Here is a 19,185-nt window from a genome sequence, read left to right on the forward strand (position 1 = left end):
CATTTCATTTTCATTTCATTTTCATTTCATTTTCATTTCATTTTCATTTCATTTTCATTTCATTTTCATTTCATTTTCATTTCATTTTCATTTCATTTTCATTTCATTTTCATTTCATTTTCATTTCATTTTCATTTCATTTTCATTTCATTTTCATTTCATTTTCATTTCATTTTCATTTCATTTTCATTTCATTTTCATTTCTATATATTATATATATATAAATATATATATATATATATAAATATATATATACATATGTATGTATATATATATATATACATATGTATGTATATATACATATATATACATATATATACATATATATGTATATATATGTATATATACATACATATGTATATATATATATATAAACATACATATGTATTTATATACATATATATATACGTATACATATATATATATATATATATATATATATATATATATATATATATATATATATATATATATAAATGTATATATATATATATATATATATATATATATATATATATATATATATACATATATATGTATATATATATATATATGTATATACATGTACGTTTATATGTATATATACATACATATGTATATGTGTATAAATATATATATATACATGTACATATATATGTATATATAGACGTACGCATATATATAGACATATATACGTCTGCCCATGATGTGGTAGATGTTATTTTTATCTTACAAAAATGACAAAACAATTGCTAAAATAATTGCTGAAGGTGAGGAAAGGATGGAAAATCTGCTGAGGAAGATAGTAGAAAAAGAGCAACTGGAGGAGAGACTAAGAGCAAACTTTGATAAAAAAAAAAGAAATCCAATTTCTGGAAAGAGCAGCAGAAGAAGAAGTTTTGATAGATTTGCATGTTGTCTTCTCTATTCCGAGCTGGGGGATTTGATATTTACATATTGAACATTTCCAAGTTGCAGATGACAAGAATAAACCATTAAAATATTGAGTATGAAGCACTTATAATAGTGGAACAGAACCTGGATAAGATTAGGGGTTAAAAACTTGTTCTTCACTTTGGCACAAAGTTGGTCAAACAGTACTGGGCAGACGTAAACGTTTCAGAAACAGTATAAAGGATGGCAAATAGTGTTTCCTCTCCCTAGTCGGGTTTACTTGACTTTCTTCTAGAAGTACTTGAAGTACCCTCCTCCAAAGTCTTGTGGAATATTATGACTTAACAGACCAGATCATATCTTGTTGTGCTGACATAACTTGCTCTAAAACTGGAAAACATAATGGTGCAATTAGATGCAAATGACCAAGAATTACAACGAGCAACTCAGTATCGACAAGATAAAGGTAATACAGGAAGCAACAGGTTATGTAATGATCTTTCACCGTTTATTCTTCTTGAAGAGCCCAATGGCCGCTCGTGCTCAATCCATTCAAGAGCATTTAAGATTTCATCGCAGATCTAGATAGATCCACTTTCTCAGACACACTTGGTGTTTTACACCACAGTGTGTTCTCTTAGCTTTAGCTTTAGTTAGCTTTAGCAACGCTTTGAGGAGGAAGAGTGGATGGATATTCTTTTGTAATTGCTAAAATGTTATGTTCCAGAGACAGTTTTGACAGAGAACAATCTTTTACACTGGTCTGCCTCTTTTAAAGCTATCAGACTTTGTTTCTCAGGAGACTATTTTCTTTTTTCTTGATTTAACCAAAGATAACATTCTCTCATGGAAAAAAGAAAAAAAAAGTTTAATGGTAATAATTTTTTTGAGTTTCAATCAAATGATGCAAAAAAACTCTTTAAATTTATATGAAATTTTCTTTTAAAACACCTTCAGCTACACAATTACTTTGAGCCCATTTATTTGTATGGTCTACCGGAAAGATTGCCATAGTGCACTATTTATATTACTATTTTTATACAATATTAAGTTTTTTTCTTCTGGGACACCAAAATAAGTATATATATATATATATATATATATATATATATATATATATATATATATATATATATATATATATATATATATATATATATATATATATATATATATATATATATATACATTTAAATATATAATAAATCATATATAATTTATTATTGCTCTGTTCTTTTAGAACATTGAGCACTCTATTTGTAGAATACACTAACATAATTTATAATTTATGTATATATACATTTATATATATATATATATATAAAAATTATAGCAAAAAGAGGTAATTTATTTTTAAATAAATTCAACAAATAATTGTTAATTGACTTATTAATTATGATCATTACTTATGCCAACCCTAATTCTGAGGGGGATATATATATATATATATTTATGCTAATAAATATATAAAATAATATCCTCCTCAGATAATAGTAAAATATATATATATATATTTTTTTAGATTATTCACCTCCCCAAGGCCCGAGGGGGTCACTACAGTCGAGGTGGTTACTCTTTTTTTTTTTTTTTTTTTTTTTTATACTAATTAACTTTTTTTGTTTATACTAATATATAATAATATATATTAGCATAAATATATATTATATATATATTTATTTAACATATATATATAAATATATATATATAAATATATTTATATATATATATATATATTTATATATATATATATATATATATATATATATATATATATATATATATATATATATATATATATATATATACATATATATATATATATATTTATATATATAAATAAATATATATATATATATATATATATATATAATTTTTATATATTTTTCATAGCAGCATCCATCTTCTAATATCCGAGGTAACAAACATCATTTATTTGCAGATAAAAATATTAAAATCGAAATCGTGAAGGATTTTTTACAATTCGTGTGGTAAAATTTTTTGAATAAGTTACCAATTGAAACAATGGAAGTTAAAAATATCAACTTATTTAAAGGTAAACTAGACTTTATCGAATATATTTGACTTTCGCGTTTTGCCTGTAAAATATTCAACATGGCGTTAAATCTCAACAGTATTGTATTATTATTATATATATTATATATATATATATAAATTGTGTTAGTTTATTTTACAAACAGAGTACTCAATTTTCTTAAAGAACAGATCAGTACAAAACACTTCTTTTACTTCAACAAGCTTTCTCCTCTGACTTTCTCTCTCCTCACATTCTCTATCTTTAACAAGTTTCTCCTCCGATAGGATCATCAGGAAGAAGCTTCTTCTTGATAATCCTGTCACAGGAGCAACAGCTTGTTGGAGATAGATAAGTGTTTTTTACTAATTTATATATATATATATATATATATATATATATATATATATATATATATATATATATATATATATATATATATATATATATTATATACAAATATAATTGCAGACTTAGGTGAGCATTATGGCGCTATACTGATTTAGGGAAACTCAAGGACTTTAGTACATACATCGACTGATTTAGGGAGAACTCGCATGGGAGTTGATAACACATCTTAGGGTTTGGGTTAAGGCAGGGATCAATTTATTTTCATTATTCTTTCTCTTCCCTCTTCTTTTTCTTAAAAAAACAAAGAAGAATAATTGAGCAATAGTGTTAACTTTTTCCCACCTAAACACTCTATCATAAGTTGAGTCTCAATAATATGCATACATATGCCTAATTTTTTTAAAAAGCATCTCCAAAAGTCTCCATAAAGTAAATATCTAGTGGTAGTTAATGATTTTCTGTATTACGATATACTCATTTTTTTATATGTATTTTGATATGATTTATTATCATTGCGTCAGCTGAGAACCAAGAGGCCGTATGTCCACATTTTATGATTTTTCTGTTTATCACCAAAAATCTAGTCAAAAAATGATAAACATTTGGTAAATATTTAAACAGTTAGTCGGAAATTTTAGCTAGAAGTCTTTACAAATTAAAATTTAAAACCTGAACTTCTCGGAAACGCAAAAAATGGAGATTTTTTGTGTTTCCGAGAAATTCAGGTTCTCAGCTGGTTGTTTGTAATTCGTAATAGCAAATATAGTTTAAATATAGTAATTTGACTTAGGATGTTAAGTGTCTATTTGATTTTCATCGAGAACAAGCTTGGGAAGGATGGCTGTCTAAAATTACTAATGGCTATAGCAATGTAAAAGATGACATTAAAGCTTCATGAAATTGCACATGCTAAAACAATAGATGATTGCAAAAAAACTATTCAGAAGTTAGAGGAATCACTAGAATGACAAAATAACCCAAAACTTGTAGAATATTTGAAAAGCTCTTGGTCATGTATTCAAAAGGTTGTTTCTATATAATAAAAACAAAAAATTTTATACTCTCATAAAAGTCGATATAATGTTCTTATTGAAAAAAGTTTTATGTTAATTTTTGAGTATAACTTTTACCTTTATTTAGTACTTATATTACTGAAGTGTTTATAAACTTTATTTCACTTTTAGAGATGGGTATTTGCTTATAGGCTAGATCGAATTTTGCTGAATGTCAACACCAATAATGGAACTGAATAGCAGAACCAATATTTTAAATACAGTTTTTTGGAAAAACGAAAGAATTCTTCACTATTTATTCAGCTATGCTCAGTATTTACAAAGAAGAATTTCTTCCGCACAAATATGATAAGTTAGTTGATACATTTACTACAACTACTTTTTTTTTTTGGTTTAATACATATCCTTTATAAATAATTAAGAACACTCTTTTTATTCTAACTTCACTAGTTCTTTTGATGGTTATCGATTATATTATGATTTTCTTTATCTTTAAAAATATTTAAAACTCGTTTCATTCCAGATTTGTAAATTGAATAAACAAAAAATTCTTTAATTTTTTGAAACTTATGATTACGATTAACTTTCTAGCAATATAAGATTATTAAGTTTAAAATCATTTGCATGGCGTTAGTGCCGTGACTGACAAACTGTAAAATGTTGCTTCTTTTAATTCAAATATTAGAGAAATATACCAATGTTACTTTGGGGATTCAGAACACTTGCTGACTTGTTCATGTCCTAACTGGTTTCGTAGTGTCTATCCTTGTAAGCATTTCTTTGCCATTTTTATTAAAGAAAATCTCACTTGGTCTGCATTTGGTACCTCATATGCAAACTCTCCTTATTTCAAGCTGGATTTATTTTCACAGGAAATAAGTTTAGCACAATCTAATGAAATTTTCTTACAAAATATTTATTTCGGACATACAGCACATTTTGAACATACAGCACGACTATCTAAATCGCCTTTATCTCCGCTTACTAAAGAGAATGTAATGGAATTAAAAAGTATTCATTGCACACAAGTAAATAATAGTCATGGTCTGATAGCTGAGGACCATACATCTGCAACTTGTCGTGAGCTTTTAAGTGAAATTAGGCAAATGAGTTATTTATGTCAATCACGACCATTGATAATTTGTTTGAAGGGTGTTTTTTTTTTGTTTTTTGTTTTTTTGTTAATTCACCTCCCCAAGGCCCAGAAGACCACTACAGACGAGGAGGCTACTTAATTGTGGTTATAACCCTCTCTCAACTCTATAACTCCAAAACACGAACCTTGACGAACAAGGTCACTGCGCGGAGAAACAAGTTGAGCGCGGTACTACCAAGGCCGTGGTGGGGATCGAACTCAGAACCTCTTGCTTATGAAGCAAGCACTCTACCGCTATACCACTACCGCATTTTTACGTCAACTTAAAAAAAATTTAGCTGACAGTCTTCCTGCAGAAACGGGAATTCTGCTGCTCCCAGAGATGCAACCTTATACTTGGAGAAGTCACTGACAAATTCACCAAAACTTTACCATATTCCTAAGCGATGCAAAAGAAAAATGACTAATAGATTTAGTAATAAATATGACATTTCAGAAACCGTCAGGCTACTAAAGATACCGTGAGGGTTTCTGAGGTCACAAATGATTTGATTGATTTTGACAATTGTGACACATTTACTGTTTCTAATGACACAATTTAAATAAACCATCTTTCAACTGATGATAGCAATCACTCGTATAATGCTAACATAATTGAAGATGAAAAACAACTTGAAAAGATTTTTAGACGCATTCAAAGCCTTAAATCTTCATTGATTGAAAATAGAGAACATTATGACAATTCTACGGGGCAGATGCTAAATGATAAGGTGATTTATTTTTGTCAGCAACTAATGTCACTTCAATTAACTATTGATGTTGGTCTGGAAGATCCTATTAAAGGACAAGTCTTATCTTTCCATATCTACACCAGCATACCATTTGTCCAAATTCTTCATGATGGAAATCTTCACTGGATATGTGTGACCACATATGATTGCAAACCAGGGGAGATATATATATTTGACAGCCTTTTCCACGGTTCTGTCAGCATGCAGACAAAAAGGAAAATATGCTCCATTTTACAATGTCAACAAATGCTGTTGCATGGGCTCGTCAGATTCTTGAAATTAAAGGTGTACTATCAAAAAATATGATGTTTGAACAAAGTGAAATGAGAAGTCGTCTCCTAAAATGTATATCAAACAACAGGATGGATATATTTCTAGTCACTGCAAAACCTTTATTGTTTAGAAGATGTGTTACTAAAACTTTTCGTGTTCCGCTGCATTGCTCATGTCGCATGTTCTGGGTACCTGGTGACGAAGACATATTTAAGGTATATTTTCACGATTACTTTTTTTTTTTTTTTTTAAGTGCCCCAAGAAGTCCTAACGGTCTTGTCACAGAGCACCGCGGAAGTGCATTTAACCAGGAAGTTCACGCCTCCTTCCTTACCGTGACGTGAGATTTTTCCACAGCTCGTTTCGAACCTGGATTACTAATGAGTTTAGTTAATAATAAAAACAGTTACAAACGCAATGCTTTAATTGATATCTTGATTTTATCAAGTTTTTATATTTTGATGGAAATTTATTTATTTTTTAAGGCAAATGACACAATGCTGTGCTTGTAGTAAATGGTTTCATTGTGATTGTGAACAAATCCCACTGAGTGCCTATGAAAAGGAAGATGAAATTTGGATTTGTCAAGATTGCCAGAACCAATCAAAATAATAGTAAGATAAAAGATCAATTTTTTAATAATAATATTTTGTATTCAGCACATTTGCTATTAATAACTTCAAATTCTGTACTTATATCTTGTATCTCTTGCATATCAATTCTTCAATATTACAAAATTAGCGTAAATTTTTGCTTAAAAATATTTAATTTAACCAGTATATAACAAAATCAATTTAAAAAGTCACTGAGAGAAGGGATAGTGAGTTTAATAACCCTGACCCTTACATATATAATTTTGTTTTATATAGATTTTATTTATTTTTAATGCACTCCATACTCCACAAAAAGAGCCTGCTATGCTACATCTACAAACTGTAATTCATTAAATGCTTTGTTAATTAAGTAATCTACCAATGGCATTGCACAAAGTAACCGATTTTACTAGAAAAAGTAAAATTTGAAAATCCATTCAAAAATGCTATAGCAGGTAAATTAGTATAATTTTTGATTTTTTTAAAATTATTTTTATCAGGAAAAAAATTGTGAAATTACTCCTTTATAACTAAGTTTCTTGAATAACGTGATATTATAGATATCACATAGATATAATAGATAAAGAAGGTACAATAGATATCATTTGGAAGTTTGGATGGCCTCCATGTTCACCTTTGAAATTGGTTATACATTAAATGTTACTATTTTTAAAAAAAAATTTGTTTTTAAAGGTACCTGCTGCTTGCATAAAATGGTATCCTTGCAAAAGAATTACATGACATGCCTGTAAAAACGACACTTGGATACACTTAAAAGAATTGTTTTTAAAGGTACTTGCTGCTTGCATAAAATGATATCCTCGCTAAAGAACGACATGCGTGTGAAAACGACAACCGGAGCACCGTGTTTTTCATAAAACTTAGAGCTGTTATTTAAATATTTTGATACATATTTAAGGCCGTCGGCATTGCACACGTTTGCTATGTTGTAGCTACGCCATCTTTAACTTCCAACTTCAATACATTTATAGAATTTGCTACACCATTTATATAATTTGTAACACCATTTTAGATATTGCTTAAATTATTTAACTGTGTGTCAGCCGAGAACCATATAGCGTTATGTCCACTTTGTTATGTTTTTCTAATTTATTATCAATAAGTATTCAATATTAAATGGGGTGTGTCCACTAAATCTAGTCACAAGAATAAGAAAATTCCAGGGTGTATATAAATAATTCTATATATTAAAATTTAAAACTCGATTTTCTCGGAAACACAAAAGATGGACATTTGGCCTAGCCTTCTCGGCTAGCATGTTGCAATCATCCAAGGTTTTCTTACGTAGAATTTTTACACAGTATTATTGCAATAACCTATTTTATTTATTTTTTATTTTATGTATAGTGGTACTTGTGATTTATAGTGTTTATGTCTTAACTATAGACATAGACGTTTATACCATTTAAGTGGCAGGTATTTTTAAAATAAGCACATATATACGGCCACTTTGATACTGGTATAAACTCCCCTTATTGATATGGTTTGTGTCGTGGTGCTTTATATATTGACATTGAACTGCTTATACCTTATTTGATATCAGCATACTTAATATGTATAGCCTTTTGTGGTGTAAGTCGTTAGGGGTTTATAGCTAAAATATATCAGCATATACTCTACTATTGTTAATAAAAATGACGGTAAAATGGTTTTGCAATGATTGAAATATCAAAATGCAAACTTATTTCCTTTTTTTTTAAATTAAAATACAACAAATAAACGCAATAGCAAATTGTAAAATTTTTTCCGGTGAGATTTATATTATAAAATTTATATTTTAGTTTACCAAATGGTTTGTAGAAACGTAATAAATAAAAAACAAACCTATAATACTGTATTTATCTCTATAACCTTTGCTTGACACATTTGAAGTACAATTTATGACCCCATCAGACCCCAAACCCAAATATATATATATATAAAATATATCCCTGCGAAACCCAAATTTATATATAAAATAGGTCCCTGCGAAACCCAAATATATATATAAAATAGGTCCCTGCGAATCGGGATTTTTTTGTATCGAATTGAAGCAGGTCTTGATTCGCAATTCGAATTAGCAATCTGAGGAAAACCAAATTGAATATTTTTTTCGCAAAAAGAAAAAAAATTTATTGTCGAAATTAACTATTTAGCGTTTGTTTAAACGCAGTATTACAACTTTTCGGTTACTCTACGCCCTTCTTAAAAAAACATTTTAATAGCATTTTAGCGTTGAAAATCTAAAAAAACAACAATCGCAAATAAAAATATGATTCGAAAAACTCGAATCGAAGCGACACTCGATTTGCAGAGCCCTGATATATATATATATATATATATATATATATATATATATATATATATATATATATATATATATATATATATATATATATTTATATATATATATATATATATATATATATATATATATATATATATATATATATATATATATTATTCAATTTTTTTTGTTCTTTGATCCTTACAAATTCGTAAAATATAATAGAATCTTTACAGAGAAAGTAAAATTAAAAAAAAAAAAAAAAAAATTACAAAGTTACGTTATAGAAAAAAATATATAAAGTAAAACTGTAAAGTATTAGAAATTACTTCAAAGAACGCGGAAAACTTGCAGAAGACCGACGGTCTTGTCATCAAGAAACCGCTATGCGTTACTAATATTTTTGGATGGTTTTATTTAAAATAAGTCTATATATATATATATATATATATATATATATATATATATATATATATATATATATATATATATATATATATATATATATATATATATATATATATTTTTTTTTTTTTTAAAAACAAAAAAATGTTATCGGTTTTCGGCAGAATGAGAACAAAAATCCAAAATGCAAAAGACAAAGAATGCAGACAAAAAGAAGTTTTTAATTTTATTTCAATACACATTAATATAAGTAGGTACACGATTTGCTAAATAGGTAAATTGCTAAATAGGTAATATATAGTGTTGGTAAATAAGCCTATTATTTGCTTTTGTGTTTTTGTTATTGCTGTTGTTTTTGAGTTGTTTAGAGTTTTTTGGGTTATTAGAGTTTACATTAGTTTCGGAACAAAGTTAGTTTTATACATAGTTTTAAATGTTTTTGGGTTAATAAAAATTCATAAAGTTGTTAGTGTTTAAAATGATATCTTTTAATAACGTTTTCAGAGTATTTAAGTTATTCGATTTTTCCAGTTGAGTATTTTTTGATATTAATTTATTATATAGATAAGGACCACGGTACGAAATGGAAAAGTGAGAGAGATTTGCCTTTTTAAAAGGTACGTTGAAGTTTCCCGTTCCTCTGGTATGGTATCTATTTTTGCTATTTTGGAAAAAATTCTTTGAAAAGTAAGAAGGAACAAGTCCAAGTTTATATTTGAGCATAAATAACAAATTTTGGAATATATTGATTTGATATACATTTAATGCTTTCAAATTTTTTAAAAGTGGCTCAGCATGCGAGAGTCTATCCTTATTAAAAACTATTCTTGCAGCATGTTTTTGTTTTCGATATAGTGTGGTTAGTTTGGATCTATGAGTGCTCGCTCATGCAACATTAGCGTATATGTAGTAGCTTTGTATAAACGAGAAGTATAGAAACTTTAAATTATCAGGAGACAGTATAGAACTAGCTTTGTAGAGGATACCAATGTTTTTTGATATTTTGGTATTTAATATATCTATATGTGATTTCCATGAGATGTTCTCATCAATAAGTATCCCAAGAAACTTAGTTGCTTGGGTTCTCTCTATTTCTTTAGTATCTATATTTAGCGAAGGTAAATTGGGTGGTATTTTTTTAAGGTTAGAATGAAAAAGAATGTATTTGGTTTTTTCTGTGTTTAACGATAATTTGTTAGATTTTAACCAACTGTTAATTTTTCAAGTTCAGTATTTGTAGTTTCATAAAGTTCTGTAATTGATGAGGATGCATAAAATAAATTGGTGTCGTCCGCGAACATTATGAAATCTAATTTACTTGAGGCTTTAGGAAGATCGTTTATGTATATTAAAAACAAAAGAGGTGCAAGAATGGAACCTTGGGGGACACCGCATTTTATTTTGAGTAGTTTTGAAAATTTTTTTCCATGAGCAATAACGCATTGTTTTCTGTCAAGTAAAAAATTTTTGAACCAGTTTAGTGCAACACCTTTTATCCCATATTTTTCCATTTTCTTAATAAAGATAGCGTGATCTACCGTGTCAAGTGCCTTAGATAAATCAACAAAGACTCCAAGGACGTATTTTTTTTTTCAAAGGAGTCATTTATATTATTTATAAGATCAAGAATTCCGTGTTCGGTTGAATGTTGCTTTTGGAAGCCAAACTGTTTTTCATTTAGGATTTTGTTATTTGTTAGATATTTATACATTTTATTGTATATTACTCTCTCCAAAAGTTTTGAAAATACAGGTAGCACTGAGATAGGTCTGGAGTTATTTAGTGTAAATGCATCACCGGTTTTTAATATTGGTATTACCTTAGCTATTTTTAATTTATTCGGTACGGATCCTGTAATAATTGAAGATTTAAAAATTTCATAGATTGGTTGTTTTATCACCGGAAACACATTTACAACTATATAGCTACAAATGTCGTCTATCCCAGGGGGCCTTATTCGTCTTAAGCGAGTTTTTTGCAATTTCTAGTTCTTCATGGTTTAGTTCAGAGAAAAATTTTAAACAGAAATGTTGGTTTGTGATTTAGGTTTCGAAGGAGATATCAGGGCATTGAATTTTTGAAGCCATATTAGGCCTATGTTTGCAAAAAAGCTATTGAAGTTTTCAGCGATAGAAGTTTTGTCGATATATTCAGTTTCGTTAACGATAATTTTATCGGGTAAATTATTTGATTTAGTATAGTTTTTACCTATTATTTCTTTCAATATGTTCCAGGTTTTTTTAATATCACTTTTGCTTTTTTGTAGTTGTTTTGAATAATATACTTTTTTTGAATTTTTTCTAATTTTTTCAAATAGATTTTTGTATTCCTTGTATGTTGTTAAGTTAGTTTCGCTTCTGTTTTTTAAATACTTGATATAGAGTTTTTGCTTTGTTTTTGATGATTTTCTAATCCCCTTAGTTATCCATGGGCGTTTAGATACTTTAGCTTTATTTCTTTCTCTTCAACAGGAAAATGTTTATTGTAGTTATCTAGAAAAATATTTACAAATAAATTGTATGCGGAATTTCTGTGTCCAAGGTTACATTCTTGATACACTTCATCCCAATTTACTACCGATAGCGAATCTTTAAAATTTTTAATAGAGAACTGATTGATTTTTCTTTTATCTTTAGTTTTAGGATTGTTATAGGTTCTTAAATCTTGAGATAATGAAAAATAAATAGGAAAATGGTCTGATAAATCGGTTTTGATAACTCCTGTCTTTAAAGAAGTTTCAAGAAATGTATTTGTTAATATATTGTCTACTGCAGAGACGGAGGTTGGGGTTATCCGAGTAGGTTTGTTGATGATTGGAAGGATACATAATTAAAACAGATTATCAAAAAAGAGGTTAGTAAACTTTGTAGTTTAGACTGTTAATATTAAAATCTCCTATAGAGAAAATATTTTTTCCCTTGTCATTTATTTTAAGAAAGATTTTATTTAAAAAATTTGAAAATTTAGTTATATCACCTTCTGGAGGTCTATTAGCAAGTGGAAATTATAATATTTTTTGATTTATTACCCGTTATCTCAATAGTAAAGACTTCGCAATCAGTGTCTGAGATGGAGAGGTCTGGTCTTACTTTAAACACTTGATTATCTCGGATATACGTTGCGATCCCTCCTCCCCTTTTGTTTGTTTTTCTTTCAAAAGATATTAGTTTATAATTTGGAATTTGAAAATTTGGGTTTGTTTGAAATGATTCATCAGAACACCACAATTATCATAACCTTCGATTCGCTTTTATTGAACTCGTTTTCAAGTTTGTCGAACCGATCTGTTATTATTTTTAGATTAGCACTTATGATATCGCTAAATATCTTTTCCTGTTTTTTTAAAAGGTTGATAGTTTCACTTAGAATACTTTGTTTTTGTTCTTCCAATTTGGTAGTTATTAGTTTTTCAATATTTATCATTGTAACTTCCATATTGTAAATTTTTTTTGATAAACATGTCTTGCTCTTACCATGCCGCAGATAAGAAAAAAAGATATATATATATATATATATATATATATATATATATATATATATATATATATATATATATATATATATATTATATTACACTTATTCCCTCTAAAATAGTTTAGACTGATAGCATGATCTAGCGGCGCAATCGTTTTTAACATATCCTTACAAACTGTCTGGAAATGTAAAAAATAAAATGTAAAAAATAGTCATGAATAATTTTGGTGTTACAGAAAGTTGTTTTAAGTATTTATGGAATCGAGCATTCTTAAAAGCAAAATGTCGATAACATAACTTACTTGTCAGGGATGCCTACAGTTGGGTTTTGTAGTACTATATTTAAGGACGTTTTTTTAAACTTACCCAATAAAAAATATTGCAGGGCAGTCAAATTGAAAATCATTATAATAAAGGCATTGGCAACTTATTTATTTTGTATAAACTTACCATTTATCATGTATTGTATTTTTAAGCCGTTTAGATTCTTTAATGTGTACCACCGTTGAAGAAAAAAGCGGATTTATTAACAAATATTATTTTCTTAAATATATTAAGACTATAACAAAATATATACTTATATATATAAAATAAATTTACTTTTAAACACCTAAAAGGTGTATGTACAGTTATTTACAACGGTGCTTCCACCACGACCGCGGCGCAGGTAGGGTTAAAATCCTGACCCCATTTTTTGTCCTAACTCTAAAAGCGGCCCTGATTTGGGCCCAGAGTGGCTTTGACGATGAACATCAAAATTTTTAAGAGTTAAATCTATAAGATATTCAATAAAATTATTGCGTGTTAAAGAGGAAAATGATTTGAAACGATGTAATCAAAGAAACATACTTTTTGCCTAAATATATTTTGAAGGTTCAAAAGAAAACATACGAATTTTATATCTAAACAATAAGTGGTCTATATATAATAAAGTTGACTGTTTCGCTAAATTACGCCGAGTTATGGAAAAAAAACATAAAAAAAGTCAGCCGAGATCTGAGAGGCCGTATGTCTATTTTTTTAAATTTTAAGTTATAACGACTTTCTGCGAGAAATCCGACTAATTATTATAATATTTCCTAAAATTTTATTATTCTTGTGACCATATTTAGTGGACACCCAACCTATTAATTGTGGAGCATTTATTTATAATAAACCGGAAAAACACAAAATGTGGACATACGGCCACTTGCATCTCGACTGACGAATAGAGTCCAGAAGTAATTAGAAATAAAAAAATTAAATTGAAAACTAGTTTTAAAATATAAAACAACTGTAACAATTTTATTCTCGGCAACTTCTAAATCCAAAAATATTTGAAGTAAATTTTGAAAGTTAAATGAATTACTTTAGATTAGGTTGGTCGACAATCTACGTAGGCTCTCTTGTCAAACCCTTATTCTGATGCTGTCCTTAAGATCCGAAAATGTGAAAAAACTATTTCTTTTTTTACAAGAGAACCTACTATACCCAAACCCTCAGTCAATGTGTGCACACTCTCTGCATGTTCTCCCAAAAAGTCAGTCGATGCATGGCACATCGGAGCGCGGATCCCTTTATACCCTATTTTGCCTTTTTTTTTAATTTTGGGTTATCGGACACGAAGGACGCCCAGCGTTGGAATAAGGGTTTAACAAGGGCGCGTACCGACAATCTGCGACTTGCAGAGAGAAATAAAAGGTTGCTCATTACTAAGCTGGAAAGTTGCAGAATATTAAACTTACTTTCGGCATTAAATTTTAAATATACTTATTAACAACTTTATTTACCAAGAATTGCTTTTCTTTTTGCTAAAAAAAATATAATAATTCCACCTTACTGAAATCAAATAGTTGAAAATTTTGAAAAAATGCTGCAACGTAAGTATAAGTTAAGTCATTTTACTTAAGTAAATCAAGTTTAAGTTAAGTAATTTAAGTACGAAATTCATAACTGTTACTTGGACTGACACAGAATACAGTGATTTGGTATTCTGTGATAAGTGTTACATTCCCTATGCGCCGGGACCTGTTAGTAGTTATGAAATCCGTGTCACTAAAGATAGTTATTTATCAGAAAAGAAATAACAAATACCTCTATGCCTTTTAATTGATTCTAAAAAAAAAGATATGAAATTAATAGGTTTATCGCAAAATAAATAAGATTCTATCGTAAATTATTAAATTTAAATAATGAAGATATTTAGTAAATAACTTATCTTTTCTTGTTTCTAACTCTTTTAAAGCTAAATATATAATATAAGTTACGGCTAACAATTAAATATATCATGTATTATATTTGTTAATAGTTAAGTATGAAAGGGTGACCAGACTTTTCATTTTAAAACCCTTACCTATTTCGTCCTCTTCCACTCCTAGATACAAAAAAAAGATTGTAATTACTTAAATCAATAATCACATACCACATATAAAACAATTATTGTTACATTTGACTGAGATACTGTTATATTTGAGTTATTCAACAAAAATTGATAAAATTGAAATACATATAAATAAATATTAGTTTAGTTTTAAAATTAAGAACCAAAAATAAAAATGTAGACAGACATACGCAATTGCTTGAGTACTTCGAGGTCTAAAAATGTATGTGATATATATATATATATATATATATATATATATATATATATATATATATATATATATATATATATATATACATTCGATTGAACTTTAAAACAAAATTTAAAAAAATTAGAAAAATCTGAAAAGAGCACAGTGTTTCATTTTTAATACATACGCCCAATAGTGTCTCAGCACAAATAAAATACTATTAAAAGGTAAATTTAAAAATAGGTTGTTGCTATACAAAATTAAGTACCATAGCAACCAAACAAAAACATTTATAAAATCTAGACGAGAACTCAAGGAGATGAGCAATCAATGGAAACTTGATTGAAGCATCATATAGCTCAAATGAATATTAGATAGAACATGGCAAATTGTGTAAATTATTAGTTATAGCTATATATTAGTAAATTTACTTCTTTCAACCTGATTTTCAAAGTATAACTGAGATAGCATACTATGACAAATTTATTTAATACAATGGTTTTTCTTATCTCTAATTACTCTAAAATAACATGTACTAATTTTGTGTTTTGGCAACGCATGTAATTGAAATATCACACAACGTTGATGTCACCGAAATTACTTTTTTATATTTTTATTTTTCTTCAAATTTCAATAATCATTTGCTCAGAGTCCTGGTAACTAAGGGATTTAATATAAATAAATTATCAAAGAATTTCTCTTAATATATATAGATGCTACAATTAATTTTTTTTTCAAGATAAGACAACTAAATTTTTTACATTTTGTCCACCTACTGGCCAACTGCAGTGCAGTGGCTTGAATAAAAAATTTTTAAGTTAATTAAAACAGCATATTGAAAAGTTATTTAATTCGCAAACATAGAATCAATATTACTGCTAATTACCTTTCAAATATTCTTTATCTTCATCATTAGCTATTTATTAAAAAACAATTTCAAATTTGTTAACTCACGGAGTAAATAGTTTACTAAACAATGAAAATTTTAAGAAAACTGGTAATAAATAAAACCCTGTAATAAAATGTTTATATATAAAATATTTAAAAAAGAAATACCAGCACAAGTCTGCTCAGCAACATCTAAAGCCGAAAACAGCAATTAATAATTGTAAACAGTTTTCAACCTAAAAATTAACAAATTGTAAATAAATACAAGTAAATCAATAACATTTAAAATTTTAAAAATCTTTTTTTTTTAGTAATTTACCAACCAATGGCTTCGGTCAAATATCAACCCCAGTCACTTACTCATCATCTTCTTCTCTGTTTCTTACAGAGGGTGGAGATCATCAACCTTCAACGCTTGTTACATTGCCATATATTATAACACTCTGCGTGCATGTGTGGTATAACACCTTTTTAATCTTTAATAATACAGCCCTTAATGTCAGGCAAGGAATTATTTGGAGTTATAATAGGAGTATAAAGGAGTTATAAATCTTCTTTATTCCTATTAAATTTTAAAACAGGTACAAATTTAGCAATTTGTACCTGTACTTCATTTGTAAGTATTTTTTATCTAGCCCTTTAATGCAACCTTCTCAAATAACATCCTTATGTTGTGAAAAAAAATGCATTTGTTGTCATTTAATCTAGCATTTTTCTTCTTTGATTAAATATAATAGGTATCAACAAATTATATATTATTTGCCTATTTACTTACACTATTTGTATTCATCTTAATCAGTATCTGTAACGACCACCAATGTGTAATCAGTAAATTACTAGTATACCCTGGTTACAATTTTAACATGCAACTCCGCCTTCTGGACTACATAATCGCTAAAACATTCAGAGATAAACAAAAAAGCTAAACTAAATTAAAAGGTTGTAAAAATAACTAATTCTTACCAAGAATCTCTTGCCTATTATCTAAAAAAAAAAAAGAAAAACATTTTTTTTTTAACAAAATAATGAAGTTATTTAGTTTAGCAATATTTCTGATAGAAGTCTGTAAAATAATACAAAATAAAAATAAAACAGAATACCAACCTAATTCTATTTGTTTGGTAGCTGAAAATCAAAAAATAATTAATACGAATGCTGTTTTATAGAAAGGTATACAAATAGCTGATACCTATTTGCTCTTTGATAAATTCTGAAAAAATAAGCTAAATGAGTAATATTTTTTTTTGTTTTTTTTTTTGTTATTCACCTCCTCAAGGCCAAGAAGGCCACTACAGATGAGGAGGCTACTTAATAGTGGTTATAACCCTCTCTCAACTCTATAACTCCGAAACACGAACTTTGAGGAACAAGGCCGCTGCGCGGAGAAACAAGTTTAGCGTGGTACTACCAGGGACGTGGTGGGGATCAAACTTGGAACCTCTTGCTTATGAAGCGAGCGCTTTACCACAACACCACTACCGCATTTAATGAGTAATATATATATATACATATATATATATATATACATATATATAAATATATATATATATATATATATATATATATATACATATATATATATATATATATATATATATATATACATATATATATATATATATATATATATATATATATACATATATATATATATATATATATATATATATATATATATATATATATATATATATATATATATATATACATATATATATATATATATATATACATATATATATATATATATATATATATATATATATATATATATATATATATATATATATTATATATATATATATATATATATATATATATATATATATTTCATCAACAAAGATTCATCAGAAATGGATGATCAAATTAATAAAACTTCAATTTATACCAAAAATTAAATTACCGGAAGTTGCAAATGTCTTAACTACTGTAAATTTTCACACATTTGTGGAATTTGCTGACACTATTATAAAAAGAATTCTTTAGAAATGATTACTTATGCTATTTTTTTAAATGTTTTTTTAAAAAGGGTAGTTAATGTAAATATTATTTGAACTCATTTATTTTTATAGTTTTTTAGGAGAAACTTATTTTCGTGCCTACATTTAGAAATTAATTCCGATCTTTTGTTTAATAAGCATTCTTGATTTGCATGTGTAATTATTTCAAATTTTTCTTGTAGGCATAGTATGCATTTTTTGGAAATATTGTTATATGCAGGCGCTGTTTTAAGGATGGACCAATTCAGTATAAAATCATCAATATTTTTTTCTTTTAATTCCCATATATATTTTGACATTTTTTGATAATCAACTTCCACTCATTGGACAATTGATTTTTTGTTTACAATTACAATTTTCTGTAGTTTTTTCATTTAGGATTTCTTTTTTGTTTAACAAAGCCTTATTGTGACCTTTTATAATTCTTTCCATATTTTTTGTGCAGCTGTAGCTAACTTTAATTGTATTTCGATTAAAAATTTTATGTAATTTATTAGATCGCGGGAAATGCTTATCGACCAATTTTAAAAACACTTTTCCTATGTTAGTAGAAACAT

The 19,185-nt window shown here is 27.3% G+C and overlaps 2 long non-coding RNA genes across 2 annotated transcripts; one reads left to right on the forward strand and one right to left on the reverse strand.

Annotated features, from left to right (window-relative positions):
* The first annotated feature begins 3,782 nt into the window (after positions 1-3,782).
* On the forward strand, positions 3,783-8,137 carry LOC136079866 (uncharacterized). The gene is made up of 4 exons (XR_010638285.1): positions 3,783-4,281; positions 4,441-4,621; positions 6,915-7,477; positions 7,716-8,137. It is a non-coding gene; the product is annotated as an uncharacterized LOC136079866 (long non-coding RNA).
* A 5,682-nt stretch (positions 8,138-13,819) lies between these two features.
* LOC136079105 (uncharacterized) lies at positions 13,820-18,081 on the reverse strand. Its single transcript, XR_010637948.1, has 4 exons — positions 16,797-18,081; positions 16,627-16,656; positions 15,739-15,762; positions 13,820-15,541 (listed from the first exon to the last, which is right to left on the reverse strand). It is a non-coding gene; the product is annotated as an uncharacterized LOC136079105 (long non-coding RNA).
* Between the last annotated feature and the right edge of the window lie 1,104 nt (positions 18,082-19,185).

Source organism: Hydra vulgaris, chromosome 04 (assembly GCF_038396675.1).
Source record: "Hydra vulgaris chromosome 04, alternate assembly HydraT2T_AEP".
Taxonomy (NCBI): domain Eukaryota; kingdom Metazoa; phylum Cnidaria; class Hydrozoa; order Anthoathecata; family Hydridae; genus Hydra; species Hydra vulgaris.